Source organism: Bos javanicus, chromosome 28 (genome assembly GCF_032452875.1).
Source record: "Bos javanicus breed banteng chromosome 28, ARS-OSU_banteng_1.0, whole genome shotgun sequence".
NCBI classification, from domain to species: Eukaryota; Metazoa; Chordata; class Mammalia; order Artiodactyla; family Bovidae; genus Bos; species Bos javanicus.
Window position 1 is genome coordinate 14,327,742 of NC_083895.1, and position 21,829 is coordinate 14,349,570.

At 40.4% G+C, this 21,829-nt stretch overlaps 1 protein-coding gene across 1 annotated transcript in view; it reads left to right on the forward strand.

Annotated features, from left to right (window-relative positions):
• Positions 1-21,829, forward strand: part of LOC133240350 (uncharacterized) — a 37,284-nt gene that overhangs the window by 14,010 nt on the left and 1,445 nt on the right. The gene's annotated exons all lie outside the window — the stretch shown is intronic.

Consider the following 21,829-nt stretch of genomic DNA (forward strand, 5'->3'; position numbering starts at 1 on the left):
AAGCCTGGCATGCTGTAGTCCATGGGATCAAAAGAGTCGGACATGACTGAGCAACTGAACAACAGCAATAGTGTTAAGGAATAAGATGTATACACAAAACAATGGTTATAGTATGGAAATGTCTTCTAAGTATGACCAGTAGGACATAGAAAACCTTCTTTTCTTCATCTTTACAGTTTTCCATGTCCTCTAATCCACTGAACAAACGTGGAACATGTGGTTCCTTTCTGTTTTCTCCACTTCTATTTCATTTATTTCTGCTCTGATCTTGATGATTTCATTCCTTCTACTAATGTTGTGTTTTTTCTACTTTCCCTAGTTGCTTTAGGTATAAACTTAGGATGTTTGAGTTTTGTTTGTTTGCTTCCTGAAGTAAGATTGTATTGCTGTAAACTTTACTCTTAGAATTGCTTTTGTTCCACCCCATAGGTTATGGATTGTCATATTTTCATTGTCATTTGTCTCTAGGTATTCTTTGAATTCCTCTTTGATTTCTTCAGTGATCCATTGATTTAGTAACATTGTTTAGCCACCATGTGTTTGTATTTTATATATATATATATATTTCCTGTAATTGATTTCTAATCTTATAGTGTTGTGGTCAAAAAGATGTTTGATCTGATTTCAATTTTCCTGAATTTAATAAGGCTTGATTAGTGGTCCAGTTCAGTTCAGTTGATCAGTCGTGCCCGACTCTTTGCAACCCAAGATGAGTGGCCCAAGATGTGATTTATCTTGAAGAATGTTCTGTGTTCACTTGAGAAGAAAGTAGATTCTTCTGCTTTTGGATGGAATGTCCTACAAATATCAAGTCTGTCTGGTCTAATATTTCATTTAAGACTTGTGGTTCTGTATTGATTTTCTCTCTGGATGATATGTTCATTGATGAAAATGGGATACTGAAGTCCCCCACAATTATTGTGTTACTGTCAATGTCTCCTTTTATGGCTGATAGATTTTGCCTTAAATATTGAGGTACTTCTTTGTTGGGTGCATATATACTTACAATTGTTTTAGCTTCTTCTTGGGTTGATCCCTTGGTCGTTATGTAGTGTCTTTCCTTCTCTCTCGGTAACAGTCTTTGTTTCATAGTCTAATTTTGTCTGATAGGAGTATTGCTACACTGGCTTTCCTTTTATTTCCATTTGCTGGAACATCTTTTTCCATCCAGCATCTTTCAGTCTGTATGTGTCCCTAGATCTGAAGTGGGTCTCTTGTAGACAGCATGTATATGGGTCTTAGATTCGTATCCATTAAGCAAATCTGTATCTTGGTTTGGGCATGTAATCCATTGAAATTTAAGGTATTTGTTGATATGTATGTGCCTGTTGCCATTTTCTGAATATTTTTGGATTTGTTTTTGTAGGTCTTTTTTCTTTCCTTTCTCTTTGTTCTCTTGTGGTTTGATAACTATCTTTTGTGTTGTGTTAGGGTTCCTTTTTCTTTTTGTGTGTGCATCTGTTGTTTCTCGGTTTGTAGTTCCCGTGTGTTTGTGTGTTTTAATGTGGTTTCAATATAGTGGTCTATATAAGATTGTTTTAAGTTGCTGGTCTTTCAGTTTGCAGTCCTCATTTCCTGCATTAGTACTCTTCTCATCTAACAGTTGCTAGCTTTGATATCATATTTGTGTGGATGATTTCCTACTTTTACTGTGTGTTTGCCTTTACTGGTAAGCTTTCCCACTTATGATTTTCTTGTTTCTAGTTGTGACCTCTTTATTCTACTCTTAGAGAAGTTCCTTTAGCATTTGTTTTAAAGCTGGTTTGCTGGTGCTGAATTCTCTGAGCTTTTGTTCGTCTGTAAAGCTTTTGATTTCTCTGTCAAATCTGAATGAGAGAGCCTTGTTGAGTAGAGTATTCTTGGCTATAGACTTTTATCTTTCTTTCTTTTAAATATTTCGTGCCACTCCCTTCTGGCCTGTAGAGTTTCTGCTGAAAAATCAGTTGATAACCTTGTGTGGAGTCCTTTGTATATTATTTGTTGCTTTTCCCTTTTTGCTTTTATGGTTTTTTTCTTTGTATTTAATTTTCGTTAGCTTGATTAACATGTCTCTCAACATTTTGTTAACATGTGTTCCTCCTTTTGTTTATCCTGTATGGGACTGGCTTCCTCCAGTTGGGTGAATGTTTCCTTTTCCATGATAGGGGAAGTTTTCAGCTATAATCGATTCAATTGTTGCTTTTAATGTTGTCCCAGAGGTCTCTGAGACTGTCCTTATTTCTTTTCATTCCTTTTTCTTTATCCTGTTCTGTGGAAGTATTTCTACCACTGTCTTCCAGATCATTTATTCATTCTTCTACCTCAGTTATCCTATTTATTCTTTCCAGTAAATTTTTCATTGCAGTTATTATGTTATTCATCTCTGTTCTTTAAATCTTCTAGCTCTTTGTTAAACATGTCTTGTATCCTCTTGGTCTGTGCCTCCATTTTTTTTTCTGAGATTTTGGATCATCTTTACTATAATTACTGTGAATTATTTTTCAGGTAGATTGCCTTTCTCCATTTAGTTTTTCTTGTAGGTCGTTAGGTTGTTCTTTCTTCTGCAGCATATTTCTCTGTCATCTCATTTTCTCTAAATTTATACGTTTGTGGTCTCCTTTCCTCAGGTTTTAGGATTACTGTTCCTCTTCCTTCTCGTGTCTGGCCCCTGGTGGGTGAGGTTGGTCTAGGGACTTGTGCAGGCTTCCTTGTCAGAGAGACTGGTGAGTGCTCTCTGTGGGATGGAGCTGGGTGTAGTTCCTCTAGTACACAAAGCTGTATCAAAGGGTTTGTTTGTGAGGTGGCTCTGAGCACAGTATGACTTTAGGCAGTCTGTATGCTGGTGGGTGGGGCCCTGCTCCTGTCTTGTTGGTTTGTTTCAGTTTAGTTCAGTCACTCAGTCGTGTCCGACCCTTTGCAACCCCATGAATCGCAGCACGCCAGGCCTCCTTGTCCATCACCAACTCCCGGAGTTCACTCAGACTCATGTCCATCGAGTCAGTGATGCCATCCAGCCATCTCATCCTCTGTCGTCCCCTTCTCCTCCTGCCCCCAATCCCTCCCAGCATCAGAGTCTTTTCCAATGAGTCAACTCTTCGCATGAAGTGGCCAAAGTACTGGAGTTTCAGCTTTAGCATCATTCCTTCCAAAGAAATCCCAGGGCTGATCTCCTTCAGAATGGACTGGTTGGATCTCCTTGCAGCCCAAGGGACTCTCAAGAGTCTTCTCCAACACCACAGTTCAAAAGCATCAATTCTTCGGTGCTCAGCCTTCTTCACAGTCCAACTCTCACATCCATATATGACCACAGGAAAAACCATAGCCTTGACTAGACGGACCTTTGTTGACAAAGTAATGTCTCTGCTTTTGAATGTGTAGCCTGAGACTTTACAGCACTGGAGCCTTCAGGTTGTTGGGTAGGATCAGATCTTGGTGCCAGAATGGGGACCTAGATGAGTACTCACACCACAGTTCCCTGGGGCCTTCACTACTAGTATTCTTTCCCCCATGGTGAGCTACAGCCAATCCCCACCTTCCCAGGAGACCCTCCAAGACCACTAGGTAGGTCTAGCCCAGGTTCCTTTGGAAGTACTGCTTTGAGCTGGGTCACACTGCACAAGACCTTAAGTGCACCTTCCAAGCATGTAGTCTATGTTTCCCCCAGCCCTGTGAAGCTCCTGCATGCCCAGTTGAAGCCCCACTGGGATTCAAGGCTACATGCTCTGGAGATCTTCCTCCCAACATCAAACCCTCATACTGTCTTGGAGGGCTGTTTTTAACGTGGGAATGTCTCTGTGTAGCCTGTGTGGGTTTTAACATTTTTTGGTCCAAGGGCTGTTTTTAGTTTGAATGTGTGCCACCTTGCTCTTCAGCTTATGCTTATCACCTTAAGAGCTGTGAGTGATGTTGTGGTGACCACAGCCTTACCTGGATATTGAGCGGAGCCTCTCCTTTGCTCTGTGGTGTCACTGCCCTCCCTAGCTGTTGGAGTACATCTGTTTTTCAGCTGTGTTTCTGATCTGCGGTGGTACTGGAGCACTCCCACTGGGGGAGAAGCCACTGAATATTCCTGTTGTGGAGCTATTCATCTGCAAGCATGCTCTGTTATGTCACCCACTGTCCATACTCACAGATTATACTGTTTCTGGCACTGCTCACAGCCTGACCTTAACTGTAGGTGTTCTAGCAGTTGGCTCTGGCTTCTCTCAGGCCAATTTTTTTCATCAGGTCACCAGCCTGGATTCACTGAGGTCAGGTCCAAGGATTGCAGTAATCATGCATCTGGACCCACTGTGTTATGGGGACAGCTCAGCCCGGCCCATCCCCCACGTGTTAGAGCCCCCAGAGCCCCCAGCTGCTATAGCTAGACCCATCTCATTTGCGAGAGCTGTTGTATATGTTTAGATGTTATGTAGGTGCCATGTCTACAAAGTTGGTTCGGGGGAGTAAATCATTTGTTCATGCAGCCAGCCTGGAGGAGAGATTTCAGATCTTCTTCCTTAGCTGCACAGCCCCTGGGGTTCAGTTGTGGTTTTATCTTCCGTCTTCATGTGCACTACCTATCGGCGTCTCCTCCCAGGGCTATCCCAGAGCACATGAAGCCCTCGCAGGTGGGAAGGGATCAAGGGTGCGTGGGCCCTCCCAGGCAGGAGCGGGCAGAGGCAATGACTAACTGTGGCACACTTGCCCACCAAGTGGGAGGGGCCAGAGGTGGCAACCAGGGCCACACCAGCCCACTCCAGCAGGTGCCCCCCTAGTGCCCATAGTGCAAGCAACCAGCATGTGGGGACAGAGGCTACAGTGGTGACTCCTCTCTCTGCGTGTCACTGAACAATTCTGCTTCACTTCTGTGGCAGCCCAGGCTTCTTCCGTGAGCATTCCCAGTTAAGGTGCTCCTCATGCCCATTCTCAGGCAGCCTCCTCGCAGGCAATACCAGTCCTCTTTCTGGGTCTGCTCTCCAAACACCCTGTTCAGCATCCAGCCCCCATCACACTGGCAGACACATGTCTCTGCCTGGAGCATGCAAAGCTGTGGCACAGACCACCTGTATAGATCTCACTCTGTCCTGCCTGCCACAAAAAGGTGCTACACTCTCCTCCAAACCCCTGAAGCCCCCCTTTTTATTCCAACTGATCCCCCTACCCCCAGTGAGGGAGCTTCCTTGGGTGTGGGAACCTCCTCTCCTGCTTAGGGGCATAGGTCCCATCCATTGCCACTTTTCATTTTCTTTCTTTGGTCCTACCTGGTTATCTGAGGATTAATCTTGCCCTTACAGGTGTCTGAGGATCCCTGTTACTGTTCAGCAGGTGTTCTGGGAGAATTGTCCCACTTGTAGATGTATTCCTGATATATTTGTAGGGAGAAATGAACTCCGTGTCCTGCTCCACCATCTTGACTCCTATCTCTGTTTTAGCTTTTTGAGTAAAGTCTTTGTTTAGGAAGTTCAGTGTCTGGTCTTCCTCAAGAACCTTTCTGTCAGTTTACATTTTTCCTTTGATTGGGCCATACTTTTTTGTTTCTTTGTATGCTTTGTGATTTTGTTGTTGTTGAAAAGTAACATTGTAATTTTAGAAATTACTTTCTTGCTCTTTTCCAGATTTTTCTGTTTTTGATTGTTGAAGGCTATAGTTACCCATATGAATTTCAATCTGCTTTTGTTTTTGCAAGGTATTTCTTTTTTTTATGTTTTATTTTATTTTTTAACTTTACAATATTGTATTGGTTTTGCCATATATCAAAATGAATCTGCCATAGGTATACATGTGTTCCCCATCCTGAACCCTCCTCCCTCCTCCCTCCCCATACCATCCCTCTGGGTCATCCCAGCGCACCAGCCCCAAGCATCCAGTATTGTGCATCGAACCTGGGCTGGCAACTCATTTCATATATGATATTATACATGTTTCAATGCCATTCTCCCAAGTCATCCCACCCTCTCCCTCTCCCATAGAGTCCAAAAGACTGTTCTATACATCAGTGTCTCTTTTGCTGTCTCGTATACAGGGTTATTGTTACCATCTTTCTAAATTCCATATATATGCGTTAGTATACTGTATTGGTGTTTTTCTTTCTGGCTTACTTCACTCTGTATAATAGGCTCCAGTTTCATCCACCTCATTAGAACTGATTCAAATGTATTCTTTTTAATGGCTGAGTACTACTCCATTGTGTATATGTACCACAGCTTTCTTATCCATTCATCTGCTGATGGACATCTAGGTTGCTTCCATGTCCTGGCTATTATAAACAGTGCTGCGATGAACATTGGGGTACACGTGTCTCTTTATCGTCTGTGGTCACTGAATTTTCTGTTCTTTTAGCTTGTGTTCAGTTAGTGTTTTGACAGACTGTTCCTTGAAAGCTGGGAAGAAAAAAAAAACAACCAAAACCTCCCAAGCAACCACCTTTCCCAGTCTTTGCAAATTGACACAGAGCTAGAGTTATTCTTTAGGACTTAGCACGCCCATGTTCAGTTGCTCTAGCCTTCATATCCTGCCAGAGTCCAGCTCCAGCAGCCAGGGAATCAACCTGAAGAGATGGGTGGTGTTGGCGAGTCATGATGCAGCCTCTCATTTTTCTTGGACTGCATAACTTTATTTCAAGCTTAAGATTCTTTTTATACTTTAACAAAAGCATTAGGTCAGAGTTTGACATTTTCAATTTGCCTTCACCCAGATTTATTGTCTCCATAAATCATTGTTGCCCTTCAAACAGAGTTTCTGCTCCAGTGGTTCTCTCAGAATAGTGTTTACTTTAACTCGTGATTACATTGTAACTCATGCTTAAGTCTGGGCTGCATACAAACCTCAGCATATTTCTTATCTTTCTAAGTCCTGTTTGCCCCTAGTATCTTAAGCTCACTATTTCTTAAAAAGGGCTTCTAGCTATTAATATCTCTAAAGTTCCTAATCTCTATACACTATAGTAGAATATGCTAACATTACAACATTCCTTAAATCTTTAGCTTCTAACTATTTTAATTATTCCTAAGCCCTAAATTCAGCAAACTCCTTTGCCATAAACACTTTCCTGACAAATAGGCTTCAGATAGCAATCCCTCCCATGGCCTCAAGCTGCGGCCTATGTACTCATCCTGGAACACTCTTTTGTAAAAGTCCTTGAACAAATGTCAATGATTAACTTTATGAATTATTCTCTGAGCACAGCTGCAGAAGGCTTTGTGCCTTCTCATGCTCCTCTCAAGAATGATAAGCACCTTAATATTCTTTTCAGTCAACTCAGCCGAGGAGAGGAAAAAAACAAGTCAGAATCACAAGGCCTAACTCCTTCATCCCGAGTCCGTGCCTGCGGGACAAAGAGAGGGAGTTGGGGCCATGCCTCCATTTTGTCAGTAATGCCTAACGTGGCTCTGGACAGTATCCTGCTTGCACTGCATGTAGAGATCAACTACAACATACAAGCTTAGGTCTTCTGAGGTCTTTCTTAGGAATGCAACCTATCCTGGGTATGTGTATGACTTTCTAAATTCCCTAGTGTACACAAGTATTTTTGGTTAATATCCCAAAAAAGAAACTCTATCCCCAACATTTTTCCCCAGGCTTTAGGTAACCTATTGTATGTCTGTAAGTAATCTTTTGCCCAGGTAGCTATGGGTTTTTCTTTGGTCTTAAAATGTTTTTGAACAATGCCTACTGGTTTTCTGCCTGGACTGAATTCTTTTTGATTTGCAATATTATGTTAATTTCAGACATATAACATAATTTGATATTTGTATATATTTCAAAACTATGAACAAGATGTGATTTTTCCAGCAGGTTTTACTCTCTCCCCCCTCTCATCTCATGTTTTATAGAAATCATTTTAATGGTTTATTTACATGTTGAATATTAATACTTTTTCTATTCTTAAAAAATGGAATGCTAATAAGTTAGACTTGCTTGAAGTATTCAGGTTATTTTGTTGTTGCAATATCAAAAGTAATTTGTGAGAACAGTAGCTCTTGACCTGTAGAAGAGCTGTAATTGAAGAATGACCATGTGTGAGGCCCTGAAGGTACCATCCTTTTATTAGGTCATATAATTCCAGTGCTCTTTTTATATCATTTTAGAGGCGATGAATGATAGTCAACAAAGGGTTATATGTGGAAGGTAGATGGAATGATTTATTCAATGGAACACTGAAAATGGTTGAGACTTTTTACCTGGGTTTGAGCCCACTGCAATAAATGACAGTGGACTTGTTTTGTCTTTTATTGCAGGTTTTATCATCTTGTTTTAGGTTGCCTATTTCAGCACTTCTCTTTATATAAAATTCTTTGTTCATTGGTGGAACAGTGCCACTTCTCTTGTTTCAGGGCAGCTCAGCCTGAGTCCTCAGCCTGCAGCACTGTCCATGGTCATTATGGAGGGATGCTTTGGGTACATGTACTTCTCAAGATGTTGACAGTCTTATGCCACCTGTTCAGTAAACAGAACCACTTCCCTTCCATTTATAACCCCGATAACTGTCTTCTCTGGCTTTACTGGAAACTATTTAATGCTGATCTCTTATATTCTCACTTACCTCGTGTCATGTTTCTCTTTCTTGGATTCTGCTGTTTCGATAGTGTATACTCTGGAATAATTCTATAAAACAGGCTCAGGGATGTATGGTTTTTAATTTTATCATATACTTGTTTTTCTTTGTTGTATGAATGGCTTTTTGGCTGGCTATATAATTCTTGGCAGGAAAAAAAAAGTTACTGTCTTCAGAAAATTGTAAGCATCTCTCTCTCTTCCTTTCCTCTGTTACTGATTTCTGCTGAGGATGAATCAGGTATCAGTTTGATTCTCATTTCTTTGCAGTCAGTCATTACTTGTTTACTTTCATAGAAGTTTAAGGATTTTTAATTGTATTTCAGAAATTTCATCAGGTGGAGCTACATACACATTTTTATTTTTTTCCAGAAACCATCCTTTGTATTCAGTGTGTCTTTTAAATCTGAAGATTCATCTATCTCTTTGGGTGTATGTGCTGTTATTTGTTTTCTTATTTCCTTTATCCTATGTGGTCTGTCCTAGAATTTCTTTTAGAGTGGTATTTATCTCTGAATTCATTCACATTTTATAAACTCATTATTTTCTGATTTTTATTTTGAGAGACAATTTTGTATTCTTTGTCAAGTTCGTTTTCTAGTAGCCTTTTGAGAGCATTTATCTTATGTTTCCACAGTTTAAGCAAATATGAACATTTCCAAGTACTCTCTTTTCTCTCTGATGGATTCTTACAAACAACTGTTCTCACTTTATGTGGAAGCAATATTCTTTTGAATATCTTTTCATATCCTTTTTTTGGCCATGCCACATAGCTTGTGGGATAGTAGTTCCCTAACCAGGGATTGAACTCATCCACGGCAGTGAAAGCACTGAGTCCTAACCCCTGGATCACCAGAGAAGTCCCTCTTTGAGGATTTTGTTTAGAATATTTCACTGCTGCTGCTGCTGCTAAGTCGCTTCAGTCGTGTCTGACTCTCTGCAACCCCATAGACGGCAGCCCACCAGGCTCCCCCGTCCCTGGGATTCTCCAGGCAAGAACACTGGAGTGGGTTGCAATTTCCTTCTCCAATGCATGAAAGTGAAAAGTGAAAGTGAAGTCGCTCAGTCGTGTCTGACTCTTCGCGACCTCATGGACTGCAGCCCACCAGGCTCCTCCGCCCATGGGATTTTCCAGGCAAGAATACTGGAGTGGGTTGTCATTTCCTTCTCCAATGCATGAAAGTGAAAAGTGAAAGTGAAGTCGCTCACTCGTGTCCGACTCTTTGCGACCCCATGGACTGCAGCCTACCAAGCTCCTCTGCCCCATGGGATTTTCCACACAAGAGTACTGGAGTGGGGTGCCATTGCCTTCTCTGAGAATATTTCACTACTTACCCTTATTTTTGTACTTCCCCCCTCCCTTACTCTTCAATCATTCTGTTCATTCTGATGGCTTACTTTTAATGCTTTAGTTCTCCCTACTTGTTTGATGTCATCATTTTCTTTTCATATTTCTCTATGAAGATCTAGTTGGATTAGCTTCGGTAACTATGGCAAAGTAAATGGATAGTTAAGGATGTAGATGTGGATGTTTCTTACCACAAGGTTCTGTAGGTAATGGCTAGGGATAGACACAGACGACTTTCCTTCAGGCCAGGCAGGCAAGCAGGAGGTCCCCCTTCAGTTCCTGAAATGGAGGGTGATGTGTCCTGGAATCAGAGCACTAAGGTCTGTTGGTTTGTTCTTTTTAATGACTCTGTTTCTGTCTGGTTATATCTGTTCATATATTTGTTTGGATTCAAGATACAAGTGAAATCATACATTATTTGTCTTTCTCTGTATTGTTTATTTCACTTGGCACCCACTTGGTACATCCATGTTCTTCTCTCACTTGTTTCACTTAGCATGGTACTCTCTAGGTACATCCATGTTACCACTCTAATGACAGAGAGTGAAGAGGAACTCAGGAGCCTCTCAGTAAGGGTGGTAAAGGAGAGTTAAAAAGCTGGCTTGAAACTCAACATTCAAAAAACTAAGATCATGGCATCCAGTCCCATCACCTCATGGCAAATAGAAGAGGAAAAGGTGGAAACAGTAACAGATTTTATTTTCTTGGGCTCCAAAATCACTATCAATTCAGTTCAGTTCAGTCGCTCAGTCGTGTCCGACTCTTTGCGACCCCATGAATCGCAGCATGCCAGGCCTCCCTGTCCATCACTGTCTCCCGGAGTTCACTCAGACTCACTATGGACAGTGACTATAACCACAAAAATAAAAAACTGTGTACTTCTTGGAAGGAAAGCTATGACAAACTTAGACAGCATATTAAAAAGCAGAGATATCACTTTGCTGACAAAAATCCATACAGTCAAAACTATGGTTTTTCCAGTGGTAATATATGGATGTGAGATGTGGGCCATAAAGGGTGAGGGATGAAGAATTGACGCTTTTGAATTGTGGTGCTGGAGACTCTTGAGAGTCCCTTGGACTGCAAGGAGATCAAACCAGTCAATCCTGAAGGAAATCAACTCTGAATATTAACTGGAATAAGCTGAAGCTCCAATACTTTGGCTACCTGATGCAAATCCCCGACTCACTGAAAAAAGACCCTGATGCTGGGAAAGATTGAAGGCAAGGTGGGGGTGGGAGCACAGGGTGATATGGTTGAATGGCATCACCGACTCAATGGACATGAATTTGAGCAAACTCCAGGAGATAGTGTAGGACAGGGGAGCCTGGCGTGCTGCAGTCCACAGGGTCAGAAAGAGTCAGACATGACTTAGCAACTGAACCACAACATTATGGAGGACTGAAGTTTGAAGAGTTTTATTTCTTAGTTAGCTTTGGGCGGAATTGTCCATATTGTCCATATATGCTCATCCCTTGGTATCTGCTGGGGGTTGGTTCTAGATACCTCCCAAAGATACCAAATCTGAGAAAGCCCAGAGATAAATCCACGCACATATGGACACCTTATCTTTGACAAAGGAGGCAAGAATATACAATGGATTAAAGACAATCTCTTTAACAAGTGGTGCTGGGAAAACTGGTCAATCACTTGTAAAAGAATGAAACTAGAACACTTTCTAACACCATACACAAAAATAAACTCAAAATGGATTAAAGATCTAAACGTAAGACCAGAAACTATAAAACTCCTAGAGGAGAACACAGGCAAAACACTCTCTGACATACATCACAGCAGGATCCTCTATGACCCACCTCCCAGAATAGCGGAAATAAAAGCAAAAATAAACAAATGGGACCTAATTAACCTTAAAAGCTTCTGCACATCAAAGGAAACTATCAGCAAGGTGAAAAGACAGCCTTCAGAATGGGAGAAAATAATAGCAAATGAAGCAACTGACAAACAACTAATCTCAAAAATATACAAGCAACTCCTACAGCTCAACTCCAGAAAAATAAATGACCCAATCAAAAAATGGGCCAAAGAACTAAGTAGACATTTCTCCAAAGAAGACATACAGATGGCTAACAAACACATGAAAAGATGCTCAACATCACTCATTATCAGAGAAATGCAAATCAAGACCACTATGAGGTACCATTTCACACCAGTCAGAATGGCTGCGATCCAAAAGTCTACAAATAATAAATGTTAGAGAGGGTGTGGAGAAAAGGGAACCCTCTTACACTGTTGGTGGGAATGCAAACTAGTACAGCCACTATGGAGAACAGTGTGGAGATTCCTTAAAAAACTGGAAATAGAACTGCCTTATGATCCAGCAATCCCACTGCTGGGCATACACACTGAGGAAACCAGAAGGGAAAGAGACACGTGTACCCCAATGTTCATCGCAGCACTGTTTATAATAGCCAGGACATGGAAGCAACCTAGATGCCCATCAGCAGATGAAAGGATAAGAAAGCTGTGGTACATATACACAATGGAGTATTACTCAGCCATTAAAAAGAATTCATTTGAATCAGTTCTAATGAGGTGGATGAAACTGGAGCCTTTTATACAGAGTGAAGTAAGCCAGAAGGAAAAACATAAATACAGTATACTAACGCATATATATGGAATTTAGAAAGATGATAACAATAACCCTGTGTACAAGACAGCAAAAGAGACACTGATGTATGGAACAATCTTATGGACTCTGTGGGAGAGGGAGAGGGTGGGAAGATTTGGGAGAATGGCATTGAAACATGTAAAATATCACATATGAAACGAGATGCCAGTCCAGGTTCAATGCACGATACTGGATGCTTGGGGCTAGTGCACGGGGACGACCCAGAGGGATGGTATGGGGAGGGAGGAGGGAGGAGGGTTCAGGATGGGGAGCACATGTATACCTGTGATGGATTCATTTTGATATTTGGCAAAACTGATACAATTATGTAAAGTTTAAAAATAAAATAAAATTAAAAAAAAAAAAAAGATACCAAATCTGCAGATGCACAAGTTCCATACATAAAATAGTGTAATATTTGCATATAACCTACTCACATCATGCCATGTACTTTTAAATTTTTCCCAGTTTTACTGAGATGTGATTGACATATAGCACCTACGTTTAAGGTGTACAATATAATGATTTGACTTACATCATGAAATGATTACCACAGTAAGCTGAGTGAATATCCATCGTCTCATGGATACAACACTAAAGGAATAGAAAAAAAAATTTTTTTCCTTTTGATGAGAACTCAGGATTGTCTGCTCTCAACTTTCATTTAAAAACATGTAGCAGTGTAAATTATCTTTATCAGCTGTACTTAATCCATAGTACTTATTTATAACTGAAAGTTTTTACATTTTATCTACCTTCATCTAATTCCTCCCTCCCCAACCGCTGCCACTTGGTAGCCAGGAATTGTTTTATGTTTCTACTGGCCATCTGTATGTTTTCTTTAGAAAAATGTCTGTTCAAGTCCCTGCCCATTTTTAACTTTTTTTTTTTTTTTATGTCAAGCTGTATGAGCTCTTTATATACACTGGATATTAACCCCTTATTGTATATTTATTTACAAATGTCTTTTCCCATTCATTAGGCCGCCTTTTCATTTTGTTGATAGTTTTCTTCAATGTACAAATGCTTTTTAGTCTCATCTAGTCCCTACCTGGTAGTTTTTGGTTTTGTTTCCCTTATTTAAGTAGAATGTCCAAAACATTGCTAAAGTATTAGTCGCTCAATTGTGTCCGACTTTTTGCGACCCCATGGACTGTAGCCCACCAGGCTCCTCTGTCCATGGGATTCTGTAGGCAAAAATACTGGAGTGGGTTGCCATTTCTTCCTCCAGGGGACCTTCCCAACGGTACATAAAGGAGACTTCATTAATGTGCATTAGAGGATAGCCCAGGTTAACTGTCATAGAAAACTGTCTCTTGAGCCTTTAAATTCTATACCAATTCTACACCTCTGGTTGGCCGACTGTTTCTTTATTTAGATTTAAGGTGAATGACCTGGGGCTATTTGTTTCCATCAACCTGACTGCGAATCTAAAGGCGCAGTTGAAATGTCTATTTTTCTTGCCATCCTCAGAAGAGATTGCTGCAGATCTACTCTATGATTCTCATTCTTTTCAGCTTACAATACAAATAGCTTATTATATTTTGCAACCTATGTCTTATAACAAAGCAGTGCTGAAAAATTAAATAGAAGAATATTCAGTTGCCATGTAGGCTACGAAAATGATTTGCTGGTGGTGATTTTTAAGCTTGATTCTAAATAGATTTATGAAGAATGACACTTGGAAGACGTGGTTCAAATTTTGCTATTTAAGGTATCTTGAAATTATAGGCTCATTCTCCCTAAAATTTCAAAAAGCATAGAGCTGAGGCTCTTAAGGGTATAGCAGTGATAACAGCTTTCATAGTCATTTCTGAAAAGCAACACCTCATAGTTTTCTGTCTCCAGTGGTTCTCTAATATACTTGTAGAAGGAAGGCAACAGAAAACCAAGAATAAAAATAGCTAAGCTCTCCAAAATTGGGCTTCCTGCTTACTTTCCCTGTTCAAAGAAAAGAGGAGACACCATCTTGCAATAGAGGCTTCATAGACAACTGGGCTTCTCCAGTGACAGTCAACATTTGATGCCCCGTATCTCTTGGTTCTTCTTGTTGCCGATGGTCAGCCTGGCGATGGTGCTAAGACTAATGTTAAAGAGAAGGTAGTGCCCATAGGTCTTAGGGGGTCAGGGGTTATTAGCTTTTTCTTTTTGGACATGGCTTGTGGAATCTTAGTTCCCTGACCAGGGTTTGAACCCAGGCCCCCTGCCATGGAAGCACAGAGTCCTAACCACAGGACTACCAAGGAAGTTCCCTGCCTATGTTTTCTAGAAGTTTTATGGTTTCAGGCCTTACATTTAAGTCTTTAATCCATTTTGAGTTTTACTTTTTATGGTGTGAGCATGTAGTCCAGTTTTCCCAGCATGATTTATTGAAGCTGTCATTCCCCCATTATATATTCTTGCCTCCTTTGTGATAGATCCTCTCATATACTTTAAATTGTCTCTAGATTACTTATAATGCCAAATATGATGTAAATACTATTTAAATAGTATGTAGTTGTAAATAGTTCCTGGTGTATGACAAATTCAGTTTTGCCTTTTGGAACTTTCTAGTTTTTTCCCCCAAATATTCTCAGTTCGTGGTTGGTTTAATCTGTGGATGTGGACCCTGTACATATGGAGGGCCAACTATATAGAGAGAGCTTTAAGTGTCCAACTTCATAGAATGGCTGCTTTTCAACTTTGGTCTTCACTAACTGCTGGATCTCCACAGAGTAAGGGGGACACTAAAATGCCCTAGCAGTCAACTGTCAGTTATTTTGCCATTCGTCTCACCAACTATGCTGACCCTTAGCCCTGGTTGGAGGGCTTAGAGCTTGGTGGTCACTGGCTGTGGTCGGAAGCTTCCACGTCTGTGCTTATATAAATTGTAGGTACCATGCTTGTAGTTTCTCTCTAATACTATCTGCTCATATAATCTAGAAGTTGAATAAAATTATCTTCCAGTACATTCTGTTATTTGCACATTTATTTTTATTGTTTTTCTACTTATATTGCTGGAGGCATCAGCGGCTTCAGAAGTAGATGTGTTTTAAGCCTGCCATCTTTAATTGGAAGTGTCAGTTATTTGTGAAACTGTGCTACTTGTGAAACTGTTACTTATTATTTCCTATTCTCCTGTCATTTGGTTCTTTTCTTACATTTCAAAAAATTTCTTCTTGGCTTTCATAGCCTATTTTTCTTTTTTCTAGCCTATTTTTCTTTTTTCTATCAGCCACTCAAATATTGGCATTCCTTCATATTCTGTGCTGGCATTTCTTTCTTTCCTTATCTCCTCTGTGACCATCTGATTCACTCTGGTGACCCCAGTGACATGGAGTTGCCATTTTCACCCAAGTTTTTTTTAATACTAGAGCGCTCTCATCTTTTCCAGAACCATCTATCCAAACTTCCAGTTGATATACCACTTTTTTGTTGTGTCTATTTGGTGTACTCTGTGTCTGTTTCATTTCACTGTATGTCTACCCTGCTCTTCCTTTTGTTTCCCCAGACTTGACAAGAGGCTTCCAGAACCTCTAACATAGATCATGCCGACCCTCTGAGAGCAACTCTTTCTCTCTCCCTCTGTTCACCAAGCTGTCTGTTTAGCCTCTGCTGCTGCTGCCTCCTTACTATAGGCGATCCAGCTCCAACAGTGCCTCCAGTGCAGTCTCCACCCTACTTTGGGATCACTGCTTCCTCAGCAACAGTTTAAGTGGTACTGAATTGTGTATTCCATTTCACCATTGGCTTCCTGCTATTCACAGCAATGACCTGGGGTGAGTAGAGGTAGGGGAGAGAGGGAGGCTGTGCCCCAAGGGAGTGTGCAAGATAACTGTGTGTATGTCACATACTGTCTATTCTTTAGGACACAGGAAGAAAGTACTAGCTTGTTTGTTTAGATTTTTATCTGAAAAGTAAGAACAGAATTAAGTTCTTGTATGTGAATTGATAATATTTAATTTATAGAGAAATAAAACTAGCGGTTGCTCAAGAATTTTATGGATTAGGTTGAGTGATGAAATATCTGGAGATAACCAACAGAATTTAAGCCAAATATAGTCCCTGGTTTCCTTCCCCCAAACCTTCTCCCCCTGCTTCTACAGCCTTCATCTCATCACAGCTTCAGACTTGCTCTTCTGTCCTGCTGTGCAGTCCATTGGCTTGCTACACATTTTCTTTTCCAGCAGTTTTGCCATATATTTGCAAAGAAACTGCTATTTCTATATAAGCACTGAAAGTGTTATCTGCTTAGTGAAATCCATGGTGCTGACACTCTCGCATGGACTTGCATAGTATCTCTTTATGATCTCTGTCTGCATTGCATGTATTTGTGATATGAATCCTTTAAGTTGTAGGTATGTCTTAATATGTTTCTTATGTGAATGAGTTCTTTGAGACCAGGAAGACTAAATTATTCAACTTGGAATTCTCAAAAACTAGGACAATTTCAGTCATATAAAGGCATGAGGATATTTTTCATTAAGTAATAAACCAATTTGCCAATGGTATCTCTACTGTGGTTTCTTTTGTTTAATCACAAAGTGTAATACTATACACATTTTAACTCCAAAGTATAAGCTACAAAGTAAAGATCCTTTGTTAACATTTTTACAGGAAAATGGTAAGAATTAGTCTTTAAATTCTTTTTCTTCCCCCACATCAATCACCTGATTCTCACCCCTGGAGATTGAGCCAAAGTGTGGTTTTCTAGGGATTACTGTCATTCAGGGATGTGACTGTGGGCTTCACTCAGGAGGAGTGGCAACACCTGGATCCAGCTCAGAGGATGCTGTATAGGGATGTGATGCTAGAGAACTACAGCCACCTCATCTCAGTGGGTAGGTAGCACTTGTTTCCCACGTAGACTCCCAGTGTACATGTCCTTTCTTACTTATAGAAACTTGTGGGATTTTCGTAGACTAAAATAATACTTAGGTTTGGGATTTAGAGACCAAGGTCAGTTTATCCCTTTTGAGTACCAGAAACAATGTGTTGTCCTCTGCCCACGCCAAGTCATATCCAACTCTTTGTGACCGCATGGACAATAGTCCCCCAGGCTCTGTCCATGGAATTCTCCAGGTAAGAACACTGGAATGGGTTGCCATTCCCTTCTCCAGGGGATCATCCCAACCCAGGAATCAAACCCGGATCTCCCACATTGCAGGTTGATTCTTTACTTTCTGAGCCACCAGGGGAGCCACCTCTGCCCCATAATAGGATTAAATGAGCCTTCTTTAATTGTATATTCTTTGAAGTACACTGTCATGTTCCTTCAAAGGCCCTGTCCAATTTATTTCAAGTCATATAATCCTCATTAACAGGGTACTATATCCCTAAGCCAGAAGTGATCCTCAAATTGGAGCAAGGAGAGGAGCCATGGATATTGGAGGAAGAGTGCTCAGGTCAGAGTGTCCCACGTGGGAGAGTCAGTGGGAGTATAAGCCCCGTGCTGTTTAGGAGAAAATAAGATCACAAAGGGTTAGTTCAGAGATTAAGACCATTGAAAGGGTCTTCAGGAATCATGTTTTTGTGGCTTTGGACCTTTGGAATGCACATTAACATGGCTCAAGTATTCACTGTCATTGAATCATGCATATCTTCCCAGTGTCAAAATGGTGGTATCTTTTAAGGTATAAATTATATATTGAGTTAAATGCAAATGTTTAAGCATTCAAGTAAATAGTCTATACAGAGACACCCATATATCAATCATGATGAACATATGGAACAATTTTTTAATCACCCCAGAAGGCCCCCTGGTGTTGTCCTCCCAGTAACATTGCTCCCCCTTCTATTAGCATAGATCAAGTTTGCCTGTTTTTAACTTCAGATAATTGTAGTCATACAGCATGTACTATATGTAAATCTACGTGCACTATGTATATATTATATAATGTGTCTGCCTTCTTTGGATCAGCACTGTGTTTGTCGTACATGCCATGTATCAGTAATTTATTGCTTTGCAGTGTTCCATTGTGACTATCCCAGAACTTGTCCCTCCATTCTGTTACTGAAACATAGTTGGGGTACATATTTGAAACATACTTGTTTTAAAAGATTTATTTTGAATTTTTCAGTATTTGAAAAATAGTACTACACTTTTTAACTAGTTGATTTACAGTATTAGTTTCAGGTGAACAACATAGTAATTCAATATTTTTGCAAATTATACTCCATTATAAGTTATTACAAGACAATGCATATAATTCTCTGTGCTATACAGTATATCCTTGTTGCTTATCTGTTTTATACATAACAGTTTGTATCTCTTAAACCAAACCCCTAATTTGTCCCTCCACCCTTCAGTCTCCCCTTGAGCAACTATAAGTTTGTTTCCTGTTTTGCATATACACTTATTTTCATAATATGAGTCAAGAGAACATTGTTTCATGATGATTTTTACAATAAATTCTTTGGTGTTTGGAAAATTTCACCACTGAAGCCATTTGGGTCTGAAGTTGTGGAGATTTTCAGAGTGTTAAATTGTAGATATTTATTTTTGTCAATATCATAAATACAGTACATACAGTTTCTGGAACAGAATAATGATGAATTATATTTTCTTAATATGAACTACTAACTGTGTGGTCTGATGTACCTACTCTCTTGGTGCAATGAGAGAAAAGCCAGGAGTCCTACTAAAGTTGGTATTGCAGGTGAAGAACACTAACAATGAATCTGAGCAATGTTCTGTAGAAGGGACAGGTAGCGCTCCCTCTCCTAAGAGATGAGAGAGAAGATTTGGAGATCTTTCTCTTAACTTTTTGGTAGACAAATTTCTTCAGGGAAAAAGAAGAAAAAAAAGAACACTTTGTCTCCAGCCTTATACCAAAGATTGCATCAGGGTCCCAGGTTTCAGCACCCCCACTGAAATGGAAATCTCTCTAGCATTCTATCCATATGTAATAAATTACTCTCCAAAATTTAGGTTCCAAATTTTGTTAATATTCACTCACAAAGTTCTAACTGCAGCAAAGTAAAACTATATTTTGTAGAATCCCACAGTGCCACTCATTTTACTTCTCCATAGGTGACTTCAGGCCAATTTTTCTATATAATGAGCCAGTTCTTATTTTGTTTTAGCCTTTAAAATGAAGGTTTTACCTGGCCTAGCTGTACCCAGGTGAAGCAGGATACATTAGTATTTTGCCCACATTGTGCCTTGAACTGCAATGAAGTCAGTGCCACATTTTGCTATACATACAATTCTGGCCAAATGAAGCTGGTTTAAATGCCTTCTAGGCTGAGGCAGGGTCATGAATCTCTTCAGCTAAATTCAAGAACAAATTTCACACCTCTTTCTAATGGAGTAACCACACTATAGGAAAACTGCTTACAGACTGCATGTCTGAGGTTTCTTTCAGTATCGGGGCTTGCACAGATATTTGAACATTCTGATAACTATCCCTGTTATCAGAGGGCTCACACTTAAAGGACAAATTAATGCCAGATTTTCACACACATAAACATAATCCCAGATTATGCTTGTCTTTTTTTTTTTTTTTTTTTTTTTACAGGTTGTCTGGTAGATTCCAAGTGATCCACCCAAAAGCAGGTGCATTAGGCTAGAGACCCATTATCAGCTTCTAATGGGTCAGGCAACAGATTTCAATGGGAACTCATTAGAAAACTCTATTACTTTTCCAAAAGGCATCTCCCAAAGTAGCTCCATCTGAAGACCACCTTGGTCATGTGGTCTCCTTTGTATACTACCTTCCCTGACAACCTAAGCCTTTTAATGCCCCCAAAGGCAAAAATTATCCATCACGGGAACTTGTTCTGTCTCCGGTAGTGTAAGATTCTAGGCATGAACACTAAATTTTCACCCACAAAAACTTCTTTCCCTGATTGAGATGACTTTCTCTAGGGTTTAGGACAAACTAATTTATACCATATAGTCTGATGCAGTATCCACAAAACAACACAAAGCTGTTTTTAAAAATTACCCTTTTGAGTGATGTCACTATGGTTATAGTTGAGATATTTGTTTTGTTATTTGCCTTCAATCTACAAGCAGTAAAATCTGTAAACCACCAAATTCCTCTGCCCAACACAACAGGACACCAGAGAGTCCCATACACCTATACATCTAAAGGTGGGTGGGCTGGAACACACAGAGAAGACAGAACTAGGGGAACAGTGAGGAGTGGATGACAGTAGATGAAAAAGCAATTTATGGGGTTAAACAGCTGGGCTTACCTGGAGAAATGTATATTCATTCAATGTTTGTAAAATGATGGCTAAAAAACTGTCTCAATGATACTTAAACCCTTCAGAACCAACAAAAATTATTTTCCGAAGTATACAAACATCTCACACAACTCAACAAAAAATTGGCTGAAGAGCTAAATAGATCTCTCTCCAAAGAATATATCCAGATGGCCAATAGGCACATGAAAAGATGCTCAACATTGCTCATTATTAGGGAAATACAAATCAAAACTACAATGAGGTGTTACCTCACACCAGAGAATGGCTACCATCAAAAAGTCTACAAACAATAAATGCTGGAGAGGGTGTGGAGAAAAGGGAACCCTCCTACACTGCTGGTGCAACTATACATTGATACAGCCCCTATGGGGAACAGTATGGACGTTCCTTAAAAAATAAAACTACCCTATGATCCAGCAATCCCACTCCTGAGCATGTATTCAGAGAAAACTGTAATTCAAAAAGAAACAGGTACCCCAGTGTTCGCTGCAGCAATATTTATAATAGTCAAGACATGGAAGCAACCTGAATGTCCATCAACAGAGAAATGGATAAAGATGTGATACATATATACAATGAAATATTCAGTTCAGTTCAGTTGCTCAGTTGTGTCCGACTCTTTGGGACCCCATGAATCGAAGCACGCCAGGCCTCCCTGTCCATCACCAACTCCCGGAGTTCACTCAAACTCACGTCCATCGAGTCGGTGGTGCCATCCAGCCATCTCCTCTGTCATCCTCTTTTCCTCCTGCCCCCAATCCCTCCCAGCATCAGAGTCGTTTCCAATGAGTCAACTCCTCACATGAGGTGGCCAAAGATTACTCAGCCATAAAAAAGAAGGGAAATAACCACTTTTAGGAATATGGATGGACCTAGATATTATCATGGCACCCCACTCCAGTACTCTTGCCTGGAAAATCCCATGGATGGAGGACCCTGGTAGGCTGCAGTCCATGGGGTCGCTAAGAGTCAGACACGACTGAGCGACTTCACTTTCACTTTTCACTTTCACGCATTGGAGAAGGAAATGGCAACCCACTCCAGTGTTCTTGCCTGGAGAATCCCAGGGACGGGGGAGTCTGGTGCGCCGCCGTCTATGGGGTCGCAGAGTCGGACACGACTGAAGCGACTTAGCAGCAGCAGAT